Genomic DNA, 12,101 nt, shown 5'->3' on the forward strand with positions numbered 1-12,101 from the left:
AAAAGAAAAGAAAAGAAAAGAAAAGAAAAGAGAAAAGAAGCAACTGTATGTTCTTTCCCAGGTGTCGGATGTTCCCTGCATGTGCAGTGAAACCGGATGTGGGATCGTTGGTTGTGCCTGTCTGCAGGTGACATGTAAGAGCTCTCAAAACGGTCACAACTCCAAAGTTTTGAAGGCGAATTCATAAAGCATAAAAAGAAATAATGGTTTTATTTGACAGCCCATCCTTTTCTCTGATTCAGTAGTGATTATGAACTCACTTAAATCAATGCAGTTACATTAAGGAGTGTTAAAAAAAGCACATTTGTCCCCATTCCTGCATTTTTTGTGGCAACTGCTCTGACAGATTAATGTCAGGCTACTGTGTCATTCGTTGACAAGCCTCATTTTGTTTTCCATGTGCTGCTTTTATTGTTAGACTGCTCTGTTCCCTCACTACACCTTTGTTACTTTCCTATTAAGCTGCAAGTCAGATACATCAGGAAAATTTCTTGCAACCAGTGAAAGCTTGTGCTGGAGCATTACTAAACTTTGATGATAACCTGTTTAAGGAGGAAAAAGAAGACATTACTGCTGACAATCAAAATGGTTTGATAACTGAGGTACTGCTCATCTAGCTGCTAAGAAAGGTCACTTGACAAGGGCATAAGAGGAATGATCTTGCTCAGACAGAGAGGACAAAAAAAGCAGGTTAGCTTTGGGGGAGTAAGGTCTAGTTTGATACCTTGAGCCTTTAAAACACAGCACCATGAAGAACCTGAAGGAGGGAACTGCATAGGACTGTTTTATGTAGCTCCATACACCTTAGTGTGGCATTTAAGTTGTCAAATGAGTAGAATAAAGTCTTCATGCCTTCAGCTAACCAACATCCTCAAAGAGTAAAACTAAACTTTCCTGGGATTTGGGCTCAGGCTGACCTGGCATGGACATCCTCACTGCCCAGATAAAGGCCATCAGAGGGTGCAAATGTACAAGGGTTGAGCCCTAAGGCCAGTGCTTGGGCTTCTCTACCCAAATCACAGTGTGTCTAACAACACACAGTCCCGTTTTAGGACTCTAACCCAGCTGTTGGAAATCTAAAATGGGAGCCCAACCAGAAGAATGACACTCACCTTGGTATAACTCTGAGGGTCAGCAGGGGACAACATGCTTTGCTGACCCCTTGCTTGTGCAACTGCACTTCAGCAACTTCAGGGTTCTGCTGGACAGCAATGAGGGAAGTGCTCACTTGTTATAAAGTGCTTTGGAAGATCACTAGCATGAAAGTCTGCAATTGTAAAACTACCAGTTCTCAACTGAGTTAGAATGGCAGGGCAGCTGTACTCTGTGTTTAACCCTCGCACTAGGTTACAGCACAAAACTTCCTACATTTAACCCTGAATTTCCATCTTCTTGAAGCTCCCCTCTCCTGTGCAAGACACAGGAGGTCAACAGAAAGTGTCCCTGGAATTTTTCCCCCAACCTCCTGGAGAAGAGGCTGTTCCAGGGGACATGACTAGTGTATCCTTATGTCCTGACAGTGCTTAGCTGCTAGAAAAGTTTTTTGAATTAGTGGTTGGCATAGCCTACAGCAGCCTTCAACCTGCTATAACATGCTCTGAAGTGAGGACAGCTGCAGGCAACAATTACTTTTTTTGAACTATGCTCCAATCTGATGTGCACATGCTGCCCTTCAGCAAACTATCACAATTGCAGGCAGAGATGGGAGGGCCTTGCCTGCAAGCTACAGCCTCCAGTTGTGAAGCCTTTGCACTTCCTTGTGAATGGGGCTGGCGAAGGCCTGCTGAGTTGGCTTCACCTGGGTATGTGAGCAAGATTCAGCAGGACTTGTTCACAGAAGTTGACACTGGACCAAGCCCTTCAGATGCACATTCCTGAGCCCACTCCTGCCCTTGAGGGTATTTTATGTTAGCCGCTCCCAGGTTTCCCTCTCACCTTAATTACCTTTTTGTAGTGATCAACTCTCTCTGTGTGTGTGTGTGTGTGTGTGTGTGTGTGTGTATGTGCATGCAGCCCAATCTCTTCTAATGTGATCCTGGCTTCAGGCTGAACCTTTTTTCCAGCGCCTAAATGCAACTCATCTGGATATGAGGCAAGGGCAAGAATTTGCTTTTTTCTCTCACACAAAGCAAGGAAGTGCCTTCTGTCTCACCACAGCTGCCACAACCGCAGCTGCACTGCTGAACCAGCTGCACTTGCTGGCCTGAAGCAAGGCAGCCAGAACAAACTCGGGGTCACTCTGCTCCTTCCCTCATTGCTGTTCCTCCTTCAGAGTCCTCTAGACACCAGTCTCAAAGTGGGAACTGCAGAGTCTCTCTCTCTTGAGGTGGACAGAGGAACCTCTGGTAAGTGAGCTGCAGCCACGTGCAGAATGCTAGAGATGAGGATTGGAATGATCCCAGGGGAGTATTGAACCAAATAATGTTAGAAGGCAATCTGAAGTCCACTAATAGGCTGGAGATAATGGTCCTTGCCTTGCAGCCCTTGTAAGGCCCCACTGGAAACTGGCTATGGTAAGAGAGGCTAGAAGAGCAGAGACACAAATTATTTACTCCCAGCATGACTCAGATGTATCTGTCCACACTACTGGCATGAGTCAGAGCCTAGAAAGGTCTTTGGCATCTGTGAAGATAACCCAAAGAGTTCCAACCCTTGAGAAACAGTTTCAGACCTTAAATTGGTCTTGTCTCCAGTTGCAAGCTAATTTTTGGTGGATGCAGAATTTTCTGGATGAAAGTTAAACAAAGTGGCTGAACATACCTTGCCATTGGCTTTCTTGTTGTTGCTTGGTTTGGTTTAGTTTTGGCTTTGGGTTTTTTTTAATGCTTTTGTGGTGGGTTTTTTGTATCTGTGCATGTTTCAAAAAGGATTGAAAAGAAATGGAAACGCTAACGGGTGTTTTGGCTCATTCTGCTCTGTAGAGGGTTTCTGTGCCAGTTACCTAGGAAACTGCTGTAGGATTGAATTTGGATGGATGTGTTGTCAACTGCAAATGAGTACAGTGGCTTTTCAAGAGGTGGGGAAGAGTGTAAAACGCACTGAAAATACAAACGCCTGTAATGTGATTTCTGGGCAAGATGGTGGTCCTATCTTTTTGACTGGCATTTTGTAGGCACCCTGACAGCTGCCCAAAGGGATTGCAGATGAAGTGCATGGCCATGCCTAGGCACCTGAGCTTGAATGCCCTCATGTTTGTGACTGGGTTAGCATTCATGTAAATGTCAAAACATGACTGCAAAAAATAGTACTAAGGTTGCTATTAAGCATTTTGCCCATTTTATTAAAACAAAGTTATGATGATCCAAGAAGATTACAGCCTTTCTAGGCATTTGGACTGCAGTACTGCACAGCCTTTCACCAAAAAAAAAAAAAACATAAAAGGACTGATGAAACACATTTAGTGATTGAAGTACATCTATGGGCTTATGCAATGAAAAAAAATGTGACTGCAGAGCTTTTCCTGGAAATCATCAATAATTGGCCTTTTTTAATACAGCAGCAAAAATGTGAAAAAGCAAATAAGTGCTTCAATCTCGGGGAGTTATACTGATGTTATCAGCTGCCATGATGGCTAAATCCGCAAGTGGTTACTTATCCCAGAGGACCCACAACTTAGAACGGTCCATGGCTGAAAAAAATGAGCAAAACAATGTGGTTTATTCAGAATAGAACTCCCACAATTCCTCCTATTCCCTTGTCCATTCCTAAACACGTACAGGATTAACATTTGGGCTTACACTGAGCACCAATTTCCTTGTATTTCACCTACACAGTGCACTTCAAATGGCAAATGCAAACTCTTAGTAATTTATTCATGTTATGACAGGTGTCACCAGTTGGCAGAGCTATGCGTAATCTTCAAAGGTTTTGTTTCTTCCCCTGCCCCCAAACAGGTGAGCAAGTTTCAAGCCCTGAAAAGACAGGTTATGCTGCTTGTTTTGGGTTAGGCAAGTGCACCAGGTGAAAAAAAGACAGGTAAAACACTACCCTTATTTCTCTGGCTAAAGCTTCTAGAGCCACTTCTGAGGACAGCTTGTCCCTGATCCCTGCAACTGTGCACCACCAGAGCACTCATATTCCCTGCATGTCTCTGCAGGTGCTTCTCTCCTCCCAGGGGTCTAAAATGAATGCTGAACTTACCAGTCCTAACTTCTGGCCTGACCATGGAGCTGTACAGGCTTCCTGCAAGGACAAAACACACATTTGCTTTTCCTTCCTGTTGAGTGCTGCCCAGGCTCTACCTTCAGGGCAGAATTGGTCCCTCAGAGCTGAGGGTCAGATGATGGTCCCACCAGAGGTTTGATCATCTTGTGTTGGGCTGCCACACCTACACGACCAAGACAAACCACGTTGTGGACATACCTGGACTCCAACCCTACCTACTTTGCTGCCAGGAGGCCAGGCTACATGAGTCCAGACAACTGCTCCTGCTGCTGCACTGGGGGCAGACATCAGAGTCGGAAAGAAGCTGTGATATCTGTTGCCTATAAGAATACAGACACCCCCGATCACTATTTCTTCAACTACATGTTTAACAACATTTGCATTGGACCTCAACCAAAACCTATAAAACTGCAGGCTGATGGACCTGGAGATGCCTGCATTTCCAAACTTTCCCTCTGGCCTCTGTCTTTGGAGTTGGGCTGAAGTGACACCAAGAGCTGAATTCTTTTCCTCCCTGCTCAAGCAGATGTGCACACAAACCTAAGCAGAGTACTCTATTTCAGGCCCATCTGTAACCTGCATAATGAAAAATGTACAATGAATTTGTGATCTACATGTTTATTAAGTGACTCAATATTTCCAGTGGAGATTTTGTGCTCATGTTTTACTCACATCTCAAAACCCACTCACTCTTTTATTATTCCCAGCAGTGGTAGGTGATAATAAATTATACAACTGCAGATGACGGTAACTATATCAACAAACAAATTGTATCAATTTTCAGTGTGAGTTTAAAGCTCCGTTTACTGGCTGTGCAAACTCTGAAAAAGGAATTTGGGAACACTGCTGCTGTTATTAAACGTTCTTACCGGGCTGTATTCCAAACCTTCCATAAGGCGTCTCTAAAGAAGATTTTTGCCTACTGTGTACCACTGCTTTTACATACAAGATTAGGGATTTACATATGTAAGAGCAGAGAGAGAAATGTAACTAGCGCAACAGTGACAGCTCTGTTTGTTATTTCCTGGAAGGGATGAAAGACAAAAGGCCTCGGTGGTGGAATTCAGACCTAATCCCCCTCCACTGCATTTGCAGAAACACATTAGTACCCTCCAGAAAACAAAGGCTTGTAGAAAAGCATCAGTCAGTCAACAGCGCAGCTACATTCCGTTTTATTGAAACAAGCTCACATTCTCTCTAAATTACTCTGGATCCTATTTTAAGCTTAATAAGCTACTCAGTAATTTGTATGGCTGTGGAAAGATGTAAACTTACGCTGCAGCAGCCATTTTGAAACAGCTGACAGACCCATAGCCAGACATTGACTTTTTGGAGAAGTAGTTGTAGCAGTATTTGGAAAGTTACAGTATCCTTTCCAAAAGGTACAGAGACTGTTTATTGAGAAACTTATATTTATGTGATACCGGTACACATCAGTCACAAGAATGCTTGGCCAAATGTAGATGTGGCTCAACGTGGCACTTGGTGTATTCTTGTTTCAATTGAAAATTTTCCGCTTTCAGTTGTTTATGCTCATAGGCTATGGGGAGAAATAGGCCTGGAGCTGTGCTGCTTACCCGAGTGATCCTCACCGCTGAGGTGCTAGGTGGAGCATAAAGGTGAGAGAATAAATAGAACTGAAACTTTCAGTGAGAGGAGACCGTTCTGCAGGCTCTGAGTTTCTCCACATAGTGATCCTGATCCCTGTGGGTCTGGGACAGGCTGAAGCGATCAAGAGTTGACTAAGCTGCTGTGTGACTAAGCCTCCTGGACCTCACCACACTCAATAACTAATACTTTTAACTGAGCTGCTGATCACTATTCTGACATGCCAGCCGGGTTTTGCACATTTCATCACCATAAATATGGTTAGGGTTGTCATGAACCTTTTCTGTCAGCTTCTTTTGCAGTTGTCCCAGGGGTTGTGAAGGAGCCCTCTGCCAGAGGAGATGAGGAGGTTTCATCCCAGAAAACTCTTGGAAACGGGCCCTCAGAGAGAATGAACTCAATCCTCTCCCTTGTAATTGCTATTGGGACCTGGCAAAAGTACATATTTGCAATTAGGATTGTACTTTAAGGTGTTCTTGGAGCTCGACACCATTAACTTTGACACTGACATCCTGAGGCCAGACCTTTGAGCATTTCCTTCTGCAACATCACCAATGTTTGCATGAATAACTAAGACCAACTACAGACATAAGTCAGTTCTTGTTACTCAGATGTTTTTTTTCCATGTACTTACTATACATTCCTCAGCATCTTTTTAAAGCAACAAGCAGTCACTATAAAGCTAGAAGTGAGTCAGGACATATGGATTGTTACTATTGGGCTTCTATAAGGTTTTAGATGTGTTATACAAATTGTCAGCTAACCTGGAAAGTTAAAATTAAGAAAAAAAATCAGGTAGTGTAATTTATTTAGCTTCAAACTTCAGGAAGCTGTTCTGCAAATACAACACAGTATGCCTGGAAATCCAAACACTTTCAGAATGACTCCCATTTTAGCCTCTATGGACTGCTTGGCCATTTTTAAACTTGAATCGTAATTTATTCACTTAAACAGGCTGTAATGTTGCATTTATTTTGTTGTGAGCTGAGCAACACTCTTCTCTTCTGGAGGACACAGTCAACCTTTACCTTGGCAAAGCAACTCACTATATTTTGATCAGAAGAATATTAGATTTTACTTCATTTGCATTCCTGTTGGTTTGCTGTGGGGTTTTTTATTTCTCACTAAACACTTGTCATCTTGCACACACCAGTCTATCCTCAAAATGACAAGATTTACATTGTGTATAGCAAGTGACTTTTAAAACAACCTGATATTCATGGAAACAATTAAAATGTTTTATTGGACTCTTTGTCAAGAGCAAGGTGCTCCAGGCCTATAAGGGACATAGCTTCTGATGAAATGAGGCACCACTGCTTCTGCCCACTGTGCTGGCAGTGCCCAGTAACTACTCCCCCTGCCAACCCTTCTGCCTTAGACCATCTCTCTGCTCCCCTTGCTTCCCAGTGTCTTCCAGCTAAGGAGCAGCGCTCATGTTACTGCCTGTCCCCCTCTCCAGCAAGAACAGCCTTTCAAAGGAGATTGTTTTGTGCTTAATTAAAATTTCTTCGGACTGGGAGGGGAAGGTTATCTACAGCTAATCCTGGACTAATTTACTTTTTCTCCTTATATCTGATTCTCTTAGAGTGAGAAACTCCAGAAGTTAATATTAGAGTAAATTACCCTACATTTTATGAAAAAAACAGGAACAGCATAATGTGTTCACCTTAATTTCATAACAACATCTCCTCTAGGAACAAAATACAGCAAAAAGGGGAACAGTTACAATTATAGAGGGAATTTTAAATAAGCTTTTTTAATGGCCAAACCTGGGTTTTTGGTCATGTCCTGCCTTCAGTTTGTATGTCCTTTACATCGGGCCCTTTTTTTTTGACAGACCCCTCATTTGATTTGTCCCTTCTTCACAGCTTCTAGATGGAAAAGAAGCACTCAGAGACATGGAAAGTTACTCTTCCCTATTACAATAATCATATGTAAATATATACAGCATCCTCAGCCTCTTCTGTAAACAGAGCTGGGTGTGTTGTCTTTACCTTCCAGCTGCTGTTACTAAAATATCTCTCACAAATGTATACTTAGTTTGCACAGAAGCAGCCTTGCTCCTTTGCCTTTGGGTGGAAAAGGAGTAGACTGGTGTTAAGTACACAAAACCTGGCAAGACCACAGCACCAAAACAAGCTGACAAAACAATGGAAAGAGCATCTTTGGAAGTAAGCATTTACTCGTACAGGAAAAAAGATATCTTCTTAATCTAGGTTCACTAACCTGATTTCAAAGAGTTGTGGGCAGCAGTTTGTTCAGTTTTAACTTGGGTCAGCAGCTCAAGTTCAAACATTGTCATGAACCTGATACTTTAACCTGGAGAGCATGCTATGTTCTTAAGGAGGCAGGGAAGGTTCTGCAGGAGACAATCATGGTGAGAGGCTACAATATACTCCCGTGGGGTCCCAGCAAAGTGAAGGACTGCAAGGCTTTTCCAGATGGATCTGTGGCCATGGTGTCTGTTTTGCTGGGGCATGCTGGGAGCAGAGGTCGAGCTCCCCTTGGACAGGTAGCAGGCAGAGAGAGGCTGGGTCGGGGCAGCCCTGATATTTTGAAGTCAGCTAGCAAATGGCAAAGCAACCCACGTGCCAGTCTGGGCTGTTGTAGTTTACACACAGCCAGGATAGGTGGCTTAACCACTATGAACTCTCTTTACTTCAACAGAGAAGGCAACCAAGCTTTGATATGTCTGTTCCTGTGGTGGGTACTGCCATGAAACCTCACAGGGCACAGCCCATCTGGGGCAAGGATGACATCTCTGAGGGTTCAGAAACACTCAATATCACTCTTCCTAGAGGAGTGGTCACATCTCCATTAGGTGACAGGGAAGTGTTTTTGGAAACTTCACCCTAAATTTTCTTGGAGCTCAGCCTTTCTTTGCAGCTTTAAACTGCAAATATGGAATGTTAAGTGGTTTGGTTATGGAGCTGAGAAAATAGTCTGTCTATGGAGTAAAATCTAGGGCATTTATTTGACTACATTTAGTTAAATAAAAGCTGATTTTTAGTCAACTAGTTCTATTTATTAATCTCCATCTGGATTTTTAAGAAATTAGGGCCAAAATGACTTCTGAATTAATTCTTATTTAACACCTCTCTGGTTGGTCAAGCACTGAGCAGGCAGGTTGGTAAAATCTCTGGCAAGTTGACCCATCTGACAAATTCATCCCTGCCTGCTCTCCTACAAAAACACTTGGATCCCTCTTAAAATAAAAGGGGTAAAAATGATAATGAAATCAAGAGAGTGAAAACTTACTGTACTGTCAGCAAAGACTAAACAATTACCATGCCAAAACAATACGCTTTAATCTTAACATACAAGGTTAAAATCTGAACATTATTCCCACTGCTATTCATCTTTTACCAGGAAAGTTTCCATTTCCTTCTTGAGAAGTATGAATGTCTGTAATTAGCACTGTTTTTTCAAGGCAACGCTGTTTGAAAAAATTATTTTAAAAAATTAAACCAGGAGTTAACCCATTATTAATTTGAATTGACAGATTCTCAATTCAAATAACTTCTTTACCAGAATGTTTTCTCTGAATGATTCTTCTCTTCAGCAACTTACCTTTCAGTGACATATTTTCTGACCTCGGTGACATAATTTGAATGTAGTTCTGCCTAATTTGTACTTCAGCCTATAAGCAAATAATATTTTTTTTCTTCTACATCCATCTGTCTTCTGGAAAATCTGGTTTTACAGCCAAAGTTTTGCAGACCTAGGTATTGTATTTCATTGTAATGTGGCTGTGCTAGTGCCAAGATGTGTCAATTGCCTGAAATAATTGGTGTCTGAAGGGTTTGATTTTCTCTCTTTGCTATAATTACATACTGTGCAGATGGAGTTAAGGATTTATTTAAAATAATTTAATTTTTTCCTTCATCTTTCTCACTATTTTTTTTCCATTGTGAAGTTTTGTGCCTATTTTGCTTTCTTTTTTTCTTAGACTACCTACAGGCCCCAAAAATATATCATTCAATTGTGGGTCATCCACTCAAGAATGTCAGATAAAAGTTTATGTGAAGGATGCTATAGAGCTGTTATCTATTTAAAATACTTTTTTGAAGTATGTGTTATTATATTTTGAATTACTCTGGAATTAAAAGAAAATAAATAAGGATATTTCTGTGGATTTTTTTAAAATAAATGGTTAGCTGCAAAGAGGATAATTTCACCAAGTATTTTGTTGAAGTAGCTCCTGTTCTCTGACTAGCAAGACTGGGCACATCCCAGGATATGCTAAAAAACGGGTTGTCCTGAGGGAGTTGGGCTTGTTAGATTTCTGCTGCAAGGCCCAGTAACTTTGGTAATAGATTACAGTAATCTCAGTAAACTACTGAGGCAAAAGACTTTCTATGGCTCTGATGTTGCTGCTGAATGGAAAGGGGTTGTTTATTTAATTACCAAACTGACTGGTCCTCAAATGTACCATTTTGTCATCATAAATTTTGGGAAGAATCTGGAGAATGTTGCCAAGGGCAACCACTGCATCTTGAGTAACTGGAAACAAAATACAGGAAGAAAATAGAACAAAGATTCCTTAAAGGAGTTTACTGCATTCAGTGCCTTGTAAACAAGCACATCTTACAACTACCCTGGTTATCTCTCAGCAGGTAAATGCATTGGAACATTAAATGTCAAGTAAAGTTAAATTGCTGGCTGAGTACTCCCCTCCAACATGTGCTAACCTGTTTCAGCCAACACTGTTAAGGGGCAGGCAGTCCACAGAGCATGGCCCACTTTGCTCCTTCTTCTATACTGCCTCAGATAGTGGAGAGGATTTTCTGACAGCTGCAATACCCTTCCCAAACTGGTAGTGTATTTTTGTTCTGTGTCCTTCCCCCTCCATGGCCATACAGCTGGCACTGGGTAGGGATGGGTGAGTGGAGGCTCCTGTAATCACAGTTCGCTAACGTATTCTACAAATATCATCAGTTGGGTCAAATGTAGCCAAAGTCCCTGACACGAAAGGCACTATGATTTCATCTGCAGCCCTGTGGAACTGGGGCAAATCTCACCGAGGACCTGAAAGAGTCATCAAACATAGAGGAAAACTCATGCACACATTGACATGGGAGAGATGGATGAAGGGTTGTCCAGACAAGAATTCAAACAGCTACTGTCCTCTGTCCACTCAGCTGACCCCTGTAGCCTTCTGAGTCAGTAAGAGCAATACAAAAGAAGCATGTAGCACAGTGCTGTCAAATATTTTAATGCATGACCTCACTGGGGATGAAAGACTTAGAGAAGGCTCCTACCCAATATAATGAGTGGACCCTCCTGACTGTCCTTCTTGAAGACAGATGACTGTTTCTCTACAAAGAAATCAATTTAAAGCTCAGTTTCAAACTCTGCTACATTTAGGATGGTTTCGCTCTACAGTTTTCTGTTCAGGCTCATCCTTATTAAAAAAAATTTCCAGAATTATTTTCCCATACTTGGACAGTTATATGAGCTGATGCTTCCAGAATCTCTCCCCAGAGCAAGTTCTCTGAATTCATACAGCTCAAGTGACCTTTCCAGTTTATAGCAGTGACTAAGATTCCCAGCAGTAGTGCAAGCTTTGCAATTAGATATACATATATACATGTACACATATTTATACACAGATCTATACGTATACTACACACACACACACAAACACAGAATAGGTATGTGTGTATGTATAAAAAGGCTGCCTAGAATTTCAGCTCTCATGTTCCCTAAGCTCTATGTCTATACAAGTTATGGAAATTCTGGCAAAATACAGAAAGTGACAAGCGTATTTTATATTCACACAGCTCATATGTTGAAGCATGATTTTAAGAGCCCCTAGCTATTTAAACACTTACTGTAAAGCAAGTGAGTAAATGGTTTTCTGGATTAGGATATTAGTCAGGTTGTAAATTTCTAGAATATGAGACTGAAGGAATAATCATAATCACTCCAAGAACTGAGAAAATGCACTGAAAAAATGCTGTACTATTTAGTGTCCAATTTAATTTGATGAAATTTTCCAGACAGTTCCTCAAATAATATAAACAATAACAAATACCTTTTTAAAAAAATTATAATTCTCCTTTGCTAGGCTTCTTTGACAAATTCTTGAAATAAACCCTCTGATATCTCAGGGCACAGACAGCTATAGGTTCTGTCACAGTTTCAATTGTTACTGCTTTTTTTTTTTTAACATAGGTTGCTCAGGGGGAAAATATATTTCAAGAAAAAAACCTATCCAATCTAGCCAATACAATCTTCCTCAAATTACTGATAAAATTTGATAAGACTCCCTTTTCTCTTGGGAAAATGTAAGCTCTAAGGGATCTTCAGCATATGCCTCTGATTAG

The sequence above is a fragment of the Lepidothrix coronata genome, unplaced genomic scaffold (assembly GCF_001604755.1).
Source record: "Lepidothrix coronata isolate B3197 unplaced genomic scaffold, Lepidothrix_coronata-1.0 Scaffold4, whole genome shotgun sequence".
Lineage (NCBI taxonomy): Eukaryota > Metazoa > Chordata > Aves > Passeriformes > Pipridae > Lepidothrix > Lepidothrix coronata.